The following is an 11,749-nucleotide window of genomic DNA, read 5'->3' as shown; positions in this document are numbered from 1 at the left end:
TAGGTATTATATTGGACTCCCAACTCAAATTCAATAAACACATTAACAAACTAGGCAAGACTGTCCGGACAAACCTGAACTGTTTCAGAATGATAAGGCATCATATACCTGTCAAGGCAGCTTTACTGCTTTTCATGCTATGATACTCTCTCACTTATCTTACTGTGTTCCTGTATGGGCAAGCCTCCCAGACAACAGTCAAACCCGTCATATCATCATACAGGCACTGGAAATAATGGAAACCAACAATGTGGCACCACTGATTAATTGTACAGAAATACAAGCTTTTAAGTTTTGACAGCTTCATTAAGTTCTCTATTCTTAAACTGACTTTTAAATGCGCAAATAATCTAGCTCCCTCCGTACTCTGTCCTTTTGTGACAAAAATAATTACAAGAAGAGTGGCCATAAGGGGAGCAGTGGGTGGCAACTGCATAGCAGAGGGGCGCAAAACTTTCGGCCAGTCATGTTTTTCAGTGATAGGGACCCATTTTTGGAATGATTTACCAACGGAAATAAAAACACAAACTGAACTGAAAAAAAACTGAACATTTAATAGAAAATGTGAAATACTGGCTGAAAAAAACCAAACATGTAACCATTGAGTAGATGCGCAGATGCACGTACACACACACACACACACACACACACACACACACACACACACACACACACACACACACACACTCAATTGTCCTTGTTGTAGTGTATTGTCTGTGCCAGATGCCTGGCTGGTCGCGCATGGCTGCCAGGGCTCACCCCACGGGCGGGGTCTGGGTAGGGGCCCTCACTGTGGGGGTCTGGGTAGTGGCCCTCACTGTGGGGGTCTGGGTAGTGGCCCTCACTGTGGGGGTCTGGGTAGGGGCCCCTCACTGTGGGGGTCTGGGTAGGGGCCCCTCACTGTGGGGGTCTGGGTAGTGGCCCTCACTGTGGGGGTCTGGGTAGTGGCCCTCACTGTGGGGGTCTGGGTAGGGGCCCTCACTGTGGGGGTCTGGGTAGTGGCCCTCACTGTGGGGGTCTGGGTAGGGGCCCCTCACTGTGGGGGTCTGGGTAGTGGCCCTCACTGTGGGGGTCTGGGTAGTGGCCCTCACTGTGGGGGTCTGGGTAGTGGCCCTCACTGTGGGGGTCTGGGTAGTGGCCCTCACTGTGGGGGTCTGGGTAGTGGCCCCTCACTGTAGGGGTCTGGGTAGTGGCCCCTCACTGTAGGGGTCTGGGTAGGGGCCCGGGCCCTCACTGTGGGGGTGGGTGTAGGTGGGCGGGTGCGAGCAGCTGGGCGTTTGGGGTTTGTGGTGTTATGTGATGTGTTGTTCTGTAATGTCCTTTATGTCTTTAAGTTTATGCACACATGCATACAGTGCGCTGCTCATGTTATGTGGTAACTCATGACTGTGTAACTCACACTATGCCTATACACTATACGTTATTTTAGAAATTATATTTGGATTATCTTTTTCAGAAAGGCCTGACCAGGGACTGGGGCTGCAAATTAGCCAACTGGCTAGAAACCTTCTATGCAACACATCTACACACAATGTTATGGAATTGACTGTGATAATTGTGTATGTAATAATGTGATGTAATGTAATAAAATAAAACATACAGCCATGAGATGTTCAGAAAATCTAACATGACTGTTTTATTGTATCAGGTATTCCATAGTCAACGTGACTCATTTGAGTGGCATCCTGCATCCAGTCTGGGGTTATCATGGGTAATGACTAGTTTGGAGTGTCTTAGCTCCACAGCGAAGAAACGATTAGACAAAAAGTGATAACATGTTGTGCTGCTGAGCCCCAGGATCCCATGAATGATGAATGTGTTGTGGAGAAGGAGAGCGTCGCCGGGAGGACTTTAAACCAGGAGCAGTCAACCAGGAGGCAGAGGGCAGCGGGAAGTCATTAGGATTTATCTTAGTAATACATACTCCACTCTGGATGAAAGCCCCAGAGAAACAGCTCCCACTCTGGAGGAAGGGCTCTCTGCTCGCTGGGAGCCGTCCCTGTGACTCGGGAAGGGAAGGGCTTGATAAGGACAAAAAAAATCATGTTTGTAATGGAAGAGCACGAAGGAGGGAAATGGATTCCAACATGTGTGAGTGAAGGAAGCGGTGGTAGAAGAAAAACCACTCTCTGAAAGCCATCTGTTAATGATCCTCATTCATTTCGGTCTCTTTTATAACCGGGGGAATGTGTTTCTCTCAAGTCCTTTGTGTTCCCAATTGCAAAATGAGGTGAAAAGTGTTTTTGTGCCTGTGATGATACGATAAAGCTTCCTCAAGTGTTATTTATGTATATTCCTGATCCATATTCATTTGTGTATTTTCCTTTGGGCACTACATTATTCACATACAAACAGGGTTGCACTAAAAAGCTAAGCTAGCCACTGCTCTGCTCTAATAACTAGTTCATTTATAAATACTTAAGCAATAACAGCCTGTGCGATTAGAGCTACAGAACACGTACCTCTTCAGTCACTGTGGTGACAGCAGAGCTGGTGGACCCTCAACCTTTCCCAGAGCGTGAACACAGAACTCATCATCAGAGCTCAGCTCTGGGATCAGTGGCTCTCAAACGGTACACCACACAACCAAACAAATACAATCTAATGAAAGACAAGGGGAAGCTGTAGCCAAGACATCTAGAATGGAACCAAGACATCTAAATCAAAAAGCAACCAACTGCCAAACACGCAGAGAACATCTCGATCGACCACAGTTTAGACATCACAACAGGTGTGAAGCTGAGGAGGTGTGACAATGAGACGTATCTCTCCCAGGGGTCTGGGCGTGGCACAGAAGAGACAGTGTGTCCTAAGAGAGTAGACAGCATGAGGCCAGCAGGCTGGAAGAACGCCTACAGACCTTACAGCCGGTGGCTTTCTCAACAAAGAACTTAGTTAGGCAGCGTCCCAACCTGTAAAGAGCACTTAGTAGCCCGACACACATAGCAGAGGAGTTGTTACTCCCTGATGCCACAGTTTCAACCCTATTGCAAGGCTCAAACAGGACCTCTGCTGAGATTGAAGCTCATTGAAAATCAAATCTGTCTTTGTTTGCACAGATTGGGCTAACGACGTACCACAGCTCAATACAACATCTGTCACACAAAGGTCAGGAATAGGGAGGAAAGACTTGAGGAGGGAGCCTAGATATTCACAGATATTCACGGATATGCCATGCAGACGTTTGCATTTCACAAGAAGAACCTCAGCTGGGCAGCTATTGCATTCCTCGTTCTTCAAAGACTTCGGCCAATCATGGCTAGGGGTGGGAATTGATTTTTATCAATATCGATGCCATTGTCGATTCTGCCTATCAATCCAATTCCTTATGAATTCTCTTACCGATTCCTGAGTAGTTCATTGAGTGGCAAAAAAGGAGTTCTACAGTCTTCTGCACCAAAAGCAACCATTACATTTTAATTTTTTACATACTGAACAACACCATGACAGGATATAGCGTAGGAAAGAAAATATAGGGGTAACTTGAGCCGATGTCGAGGGGCCAGCTGCCTGAGAGCTATCGGTGTCATCATCAGCATGAAACCGGAAGATATTTGCATGCAGCTCGCTCTGCCTTATTATTAAAAACGACTATACTACTACTATATAGGGCTGTCACCTTTAAGAAAAATCGTTCGAATGGATATCAAGCAATGTATTTGAATATATTTGAATATCTACGAGGCCCTGCCCCCCCCCCCCACAAAAAACAAACACTAACAGAGATTCAATCACAAATGTAGGCCAAAACGTGACAAGAGGAGACATAAACAGGACTAAGGCCATATCCTCTTTGTTTGAAACAGTATAACTTAATCAATATAAAGTGCCACTATGCATATCACAAAATTAGGCTATGCAATGAAAAACTAGTATTATATAAATAGCTGTTTATATAATATATATATATATATATATATATATATATCTTCAGTTTAGCTAATCTTATATATATATAATATATTCAGATTAGCAAATGAACACAAGGATGTAAATCGGCTTCTATTGAACATCTGTTACCAGGGCCTTGACCATCCTTCTATTGAACATCTGTTACCAGGGCCTTGACCATCCTTCGCCGTCTTGTGCGTCCTTCCACCGAGTTCAGCCCAACCGTCATCAGCAGATTCTTTTTTGGAAGGTTTCCAGTCTGCATATGGTGTTTGCATCCGATCTCATCAATCAGTCTGAGGACAAATGGCACAATTTGACACTTTCAAACTGCATGCTGTGCGTACGCCAAAATCTAATTTTGATGCAGTTGATACGAAAATCCTGCCCATCAGCTTCTGTGGGCAGCAGAGCATCCAAACACCGCGCACTGCCTCCAACGCTCATCTGGTCACCAGCAAACTGGCAACAAGATGGCTCACATTCATCATTCTCAGTGGAAAATGTAATAAGATTAGAGATAATGAGATTGTTTCATCATTAAAATGGGTTTTGATTACATTTCTAGTGCAAAATGTACCTTTTATTATGTACCTATTATTATGTCATTATCTTCGTTCAGTGGTTGTTTGCTAGGTAAATAGATTGTTGCGTTTTTCATGCTCATTGGGGGTTTTGAGGGAATATAATCGGGGTAGCCTATATTCTGTTTAAGAAATAACCAAAAAACGATACATTTTATTACTATGATGATCTATGATGACTATGACTATGACTATGATGATATTTGTTCGGTATCACAATATTCTGAACAACCCTCAAAGCATTGTAAGCATGCTTACAAGTTCATGAGTTCTATGTAAAGGTTCATTAACACAAACTGAGGAGGTATCCCCTTAATAGAGCATTTCAGTCATTGACTAATTTAAAGATAAATTAATTAGCCTGCTTTTACAACAAACGATAGCGCACTCATTTCTATAACAACGCTATGTGTGACAGCTGAGCTGCTGTACATGTTTTTGTTTTTGTCTTAAACTAGGTTCCACTGGCTAGGAAACAGACTTTGGAGTCTAAGGTGCGCCAGACAGGACGCGCCTCCCAGAGTCAGAGGAAATGACTGCCTCATGTGTGAAGTTATTATTCATGCTCAGTGTGCATTGACTATTTCTGTTGTTGAGTGCAATGATCATGGCAAGATCACCGGAAGCTGCATATTTATAGGAATAAGTAATAGAGAACCAGAAATAATAGTTTAATTTCTAAAGATAGAAATTAGAATCTACCTGAATTATCTTAATTATCAACCACCACAAGTGTGTGAGAAGACGCAAGAGTCAAGGCCTGATTTTCAGATATACATGTTGGATGGGTAGGGTGTAGGTCTGGGAAGAGCTACAATCTTTTATCTCCTTGAGACCCTCTCTGATATAAAACAGACCCCAGGTCTATAGAGAGAGAGAGAGAGAGAGAGAGAGAGAGAGAGAGAGAGAGAGAGAGAGAGAGAGCTCTGGCTTGCTGGCAGCTGTCTGCTGGCTGACTGCTGGCTGGCAACTGGCTGCTGGCTGCTGGCTCTGGCTGGCTGGCGGCTGTCTGCTGGCTCTGGCTGACTGGCGACTGTCTGCTGGCTCTGGCTGGCTGGCAGCTGTCTGCTGGCTCTGGCTGGCTGGCAGCTGTCTGCTGGCTCTGGCTGCTGGCTCTGGCTGCTGGCTCTGGCTGGCTGCTGGCTCTGGCTGGCTGCTGGGTGGCTGACTAAAAGGCGTCTGACTGGTGTCAGCTGGCTGGCTGCTGGCTCTGGCTGACTGCTGGCTCTGGCTGGCTGGCTAAAAGGCATCTGGCTGGTGTCAGCTGGCTGGCTGCTGGCTCTGGCTGACTGCTGGCTCTGTCTGGCTGGCTAAAAGGCGTCTGGCTGGTGTTGGCTGGCTGGCTGTGACGACAGACCAGCCGACACCAGCCAGGCGTCGCAGCCCGTCATTATGTCCTATATTTGTCATAGGGCGGCATTAGCTCAGGGGGTAGAGCGGGTTGGCTGGTAACCGCTGATGGCTTGACAAAGTATTTGACGAACGTTTGGAGAACATGTCGGAATCGTCACCACCCCAAACCAACAACTGACAAAAGAACGGAACAAGCACAGAAAACAGGGATGAGGGGAAGAGGTCTGACTGGAGGACGACTCTGCTTAGTTTAGAATGGAATGCTATAGTAACGTTAGCTGTTATGGCTAGCTAGCTGTTAGCTGGCCAACCTTTTTGGCTTACATTACTTTAAAGCAGTGGCGATTTCTCTAAGACTGCAAGGGAAGCTCAGCAGTGGCGGTTCTAGGGGGGGGGGGGGGGGCAGTGCCCCCGTAACTCTGAGTCTGGACCCCCCTGTGGCCCCCCCGAACGAGGAGTCTGCGTCACTGATAAAATGACAGATATCTGCTAAGATTTGCTAAACAACACAAAAACCGTAGAATACTGTTACTCTAGTGAATGAACATTGGTGGATGTGCAGAGTTTTTGCACATGTGTTTTGACTGAATTGGTGACCCTAAAACATTAGGTGGACATCATTGCAATTAATTGATGTATTCCCATACTAACATGCAAGCACTCTTTTTCTTTTTGCAAAGTGAATCTGTTCTGTTTTTCTGTCAATGTTTTAGTTTACAGCCCAATTAAAATTGTTGAAATTGTAAACACTGTTATTAGTCTTATTTATCCCTGTCTGAATGAGGCATATGGCTTTTTTTCCTGGGTTGTATGTGCCCCTCTAACACAAAAGCCGGCCCCATCCCGGCCCCCCCATTAAAACTGGTCTAGAACCGCCACTGAAGCTCAGCTTCCCCTAAAATTTCAACAATTAAATGGTCAAATATATACTGTTTTGTTAACATTTCATTGACTAAAAATGCGAGTTTGTTCAGAATCAGCTGCTTATCGCAGGTCGACTGACTCGATTTCCTTCTCATTCACTCCCGTATCACAGTGCATTTGCCTGTTGAAGCTCAGCGTCCGTCCACTTCAATGGGGCTGCATAGAACAGCTTTTTTTAGTGCCTTGAAAGTCGACGGTCATTGGATAATGCTGCGATTATGTCCCTCCCACGGACGCTCAGCGTCTCTGGGGGTGAATGGAGGAGTGGGCTGGCCGGGACGCTGGGCTTCTGCGTGATGATTGGAGGGTCTGCGAAAGACTGAGTTGCCGTTTGATTGACAGCGATTATGAACTATAAAAAGTCGCCGGAGCTCTCTTTAGTCCTCAGTCCCATCGCGGATTTTGCAAGCGAGTCGAAAGACGAACTGCAACCTATTTCTTGATATTTGCTTGGCGAAATTGCTAGACAATTTTCATCGTACATTTCATACTTATGCTTCAGTTGAACATAATTCCCACATTTCCTTGTTCAAGTTTAATATAATTTGGTAGTTGGCCACTTGGCCATCACTTTGATTGGGAGCCTGAGGTCTGAACTTCAAGTCCTGTATTCAGATCAGGACCCCCCCCCCCACCCCGTCAACAACTCCGCCAGCCCGTAATCGCGCCCCCCGTCAACAACTCCGCCAGCCCGTAATCGCGCCCCCACCCCCCCCTCAACAACTTCGGGTGGTGGTGGTGGGGGGGGCACGGAGTGGGTCTCGCCCGGGGGGTAATTCAATGTAGAACAGCTACATGTCTAGATTGCAGTGATGGAATTAGAAAATCACTGCAAACTGCTGGAAATGGCACCACAGTTTGACATTTGATTGATCCTGGCCAACTTTGATGTCAAGCTACAGACACACCCTTCATTGTACAGTCACAAATCGCACACATTTTACTGAACAACATTTTAGACTGTAGCCTACTGACCAATTTCAAGCAATCCAAGCAGATCTGATGAATTCCTTAAAATGGGTTTGTTAAATTACAATGGTAGCAAAGATCTGGTAAAAGTATTTAATGTCTAACTTTTGGTTTTGGGTATGGGTGCAAATAGATTTTTTGTATGTCTGTATGCGTCAGTTGTGTTGCTTTTAAGTTTTCTTTGGTGAGCTATAGTGTCATGACACACCCAAGAGGTATAGCAGATGATTGTATTTTAACAGGAGGTTTAGGTAAATGGTCAGCTATAGGTGTAGGAGCACGGCCATTTGCAGTTGTAGCATTTAGTGGATCTGCAGAGCAGAGCTGTCAGGCTGAGTTTAACCATCATGAGCAGCAAGTGTATTTTCAGGAAGATCAGAGTCACCAAAGGAATGCTGTGTTTGATAATATTTTTTGTATATAACATTTTAATAAATGTAAAGCTCTTTCATTTATTTCCTCTTACACACTCCACATATTATATACTAATCTAACTGAGTTATGTTAACACATTAACTAATTTTCCCTGTGGATCAACCTCAATCTTATAACTAAAGCACCAACAGTAATGTTTCTGGAGATTAAAATTAACTGTCAGAAAAAAAAAAAACTGTCTTTCTACTGATATTATGTTAAGAATTGAAAATCACATCTCTTCAATTCATATTTAATTTCTACACATACTTTTACATAAACACCAAATAAACACAACACACAAATAGGCCACACAAAAAAAGTTTATTCTATAAAAGTATGTGTATTATTTACACTAAGACACAGGCGTTCCTTTTGTAGTTGTGGTGTCTCTAAAGTCCTGCTGAGCGCCCTGGTTAGGGCTCCTCCAGGCTGGACTCCTCCTGGTTAGGGGCGTCTTCTTCTTCCTCCTGGTTTCCTGCATCAGGCTCCCCTTGAGAGTCCTGCCATTGACACGCACACACATACAAAATATATATTCTCAATTGTGACAGTAAAGGATTTATTCCATCTAATGTCTTGTTCAAAAAAATTCACCACCACACATTAATAAAACATAACCAACGTACTAAGCCTGGCAGAGAGGAGCTCCACTTTCTTTGTAAGGTCTTCCATCTTTCTTTGCAAGGCAGAGTGCTCCAATTGTAGTGCAGCCAACTCTTGCTCTGCACTGTTCTTCTGCCTTTCTGTGTGTATTATGGCATCTAAGGCAAATCCATGTGATTGGATGAGAGCGTTGTAGACCTCTTCTCTTGTCATACTTGGATCTAAGACTGCATCCTACGAACAAACAAAAATATTAATCATACATACAAGTTAATAGAACTGATCAACCACACTGAATAAAGTCTTTAATAATTAAACTTTCCTTTTTACACCAATGTTTACCCAAATACAAATCAGATAAAATCAATAAAACTTCACTAATGTAGCACTAAACATACATGCAAACTAATACAAACTGACCCCTCACCACAGTTCCCTCCCTCTCTCCATGTCAAATCACCAGGTCCAGTTTTAGAACCCAACGATGTGGCTATTTCTCTTCAGCCAATCAGGACACAGCAATTTAGGCTTATTAAATAGGCCTACAAGTTGTAGATGCCAACGGTATTATCTTTGGTTCCAGAACAACAATTGTAGATAATGTTAGGCTTGAGCTGATTCATTGACATTATTTTAACGGGACCACGTTAGCCGTTGTTATGGTTACATGCTGTCAGAGGTGCTCCCATTCCGACAGTCCTGTGCGTATGCAAATTAGCCATGTGCTCCAAACAGAAGAAGGGCCCTATCTTGCGCAATTGACTTTCTACACCGACGCATGTGTCGTTGCTAGTTTGCACCCGCAAAGCTGATTTTCCCCTGCAGCAACCAGGCACCACTACACTTGCATGTTAAATATTATGATGTCAAAGATTATTCATACGTGTGAAACTGCATAGAAACAGCGTGTGGATTGTGGAAACATTTTTTTCCATAGGGCTGCATGTATGAAGTATAGTAGGCTATGCCATGCGTTAAAATAATAACAAAATCTAGTTTTAGGGTAAATGATTAGTTAAATGATTTGGGAAAGAACAGCTGATACAGCGGTAAGTTGTACTTTTAAATCAATGCATCTGCAAACACCGTACAGCAAACACATATGTTCTTGACGCAGATGTCGTGTACAAGCCCATTACTTTTAGGATTGATGAGTATTTGATCGTGAGAAAACAGTTTTACCGCGAGTGAGTGTTTAAAAGAATGAATGAGGGTGATGTTTGGTGCGCGCGTAAGTGCGTGTGTGCCCATCTGTCTAAACACACGCAAATTAAACACGCAAGTGTATGAGAAGGATCGAGTCAGTCGACCGGCGATAAGCAGCTGATTCTGAACGGACTCGTCTTCGAGATGTAAGTGTTCTAACGCATTTTTAATCAATGAAATGTTAACAGTATATATATCTGACCATTTAATTTTCGAAATTTTAGGTGAAGCCGAGCTTCCCTTGCAGTCGAGAAGTCACCACTACGAAAGAATGCAATGTATCCAACTAGCGGGATCTAAACAAACTAAGCTCCAGCGAATTACTACAATGCTGAAGTAGTATAGAATGGCGAAACAGAGCAACTCCAGCCTACTCTCAACCAAAATAAAACTAATCGCCAACCTAAGTTAGATTACTTTTTAGCAGGATGGAAGTGATGCTGATGCGGCTCTCAGCTGTGCCAGAGAGTTCACAGTTGCTATAAACCACCCACCGTCGCCGCCCGGTGCAGCGGTGTGAACTGCCCCGTTTTTAGAACGTCTCAGCCCGTCTCGTCGCAAGCAGTTGCGTCGCGAATCTTTGGTCTGAACTGGGCTTAAGGGACGTCCGAGCTGAGACGCTGGAGCGCCCCATAAATAGTAGGTATGCAACACTGGCGACTGGGCGACTTGGTTTATATATTTATGCTTTTCTCAGACTGTTTAGGTTGACTGCATACCGGCAGTTCACGCTTTGGGCGAGAGGGCATTTGGGAAAGAGGAACAGAATTCCGATCCCATCCTGTGCTGTCGCCTATATTAGGGATCTTTTCCCCTCAGCCGAATACCAAGGATTTGAGTATGCTCTGGATTTATAGCGCTAGCTGCTACAATATGTCAGACGTCATCTACTCATTACTTTACTCATTGACGTGTTCATCTCTGGCTATCGTAGCCTAAAGTCAACATGCTGCGACAATCTGTTATGGGCTTACTTTACATGCCTTGGTTTAAACACTAGTAAATCACGAATCATTTTGTTGTCAAGGCAGGGGGAAGAGAGAAAGAAATACAGATGATGAATTTGATGAATTCTCATTGTTTGCGTTTCCGTAGCCATTTCAGTTCGCCTCAGACTCATTACCTGCTATGGCCGCTAGTTGGCCACAGAGCAGCTTACCATGCCAGTGACGTAGCTGATTGTTGAAATCCAACATGGCGGCTCACATGTTACAAAAACTACACTTTCGCCATACAATTTTATCCCTTTTAACAAGTTCAGCCATTTTAGTCCTTGTACCAATGAGAAGGCAGACAATACATTTGTTATATCAACTAAACTTAAAATTTCAGTTCAGTTCATCTTTAAAGTCCAGATAACGGAGACACAATACAGCGACATCATTGCACACATTGTTGAGAACAACTACAAATGAACAATATAGTTGTTTAAACACTGTCATGATAATAAAAACCCTATAAAATAGAAACACATTTAATACTTACAGCAGACGACTGGAGCGCACGCCTGACGCTTTCGACCAGATTTGCGGCCATTGAGGGACATTTGCTGGGTGAATTGAATTTCACCATGTTCTGTAAAACAACATAAAACCGTAAATAGGTTAACCCAGTTTGCAAATGACTTTCTCACACAAACATAAAATACAAATCATGGAAAACACAAATGCGTCTTACCTGTGAGAGAAACACAAGGTATCAACGAAGAGAAAAGAAAGATGTGAGTCTTACCTGTGTGTTCTGCGTTAAAATAGGAAGTGCGTGCGCAAATCTCGCGGTACTTGGCGAATACACATTTCGGT

General features: G+C 44.0%; 1 long non-coding RNA gene across 1 annotated transcript; it reads right to left on the bottom strand.

Annotated features, from left to right (window-relative positions):
• Positions 1-8,457: 8,457 nt before the first annotated feature.
• LOC311364025 lies at positions 8,458-11,522 on the bottom strand. The gene is made up of 3 exons (XR_014639108.1): positions 11,433-11,522; positions 8,765-8,975; positions 8,458-8,638 (listed from the first exon to the last, which is right to left on the bottom strand). It is a non-coding gene; the product is annotated as an uncharacterized lncRNA (long non-coding RNA).
• Between the last annotated feature and the right edge of the window lie 227 nt (positions 11,523-11,749).

This window comes from Micromesistius poutassou (genome assembly GCF_964030765.1).
Source record: "Micromesistius poutassou genome assembly, chromosome: 19".
Classification (NCBI taxonomy): domain Eukaryota; kingdom Metazoa; phylum Chordata; class Actinopteri; order Gadiformes; family Gadidae; genus Micromesistius; species Micromesistius poutassou.
This window is presented reverse-complemented; position numbering and strand designations above follow the sequence as displayed.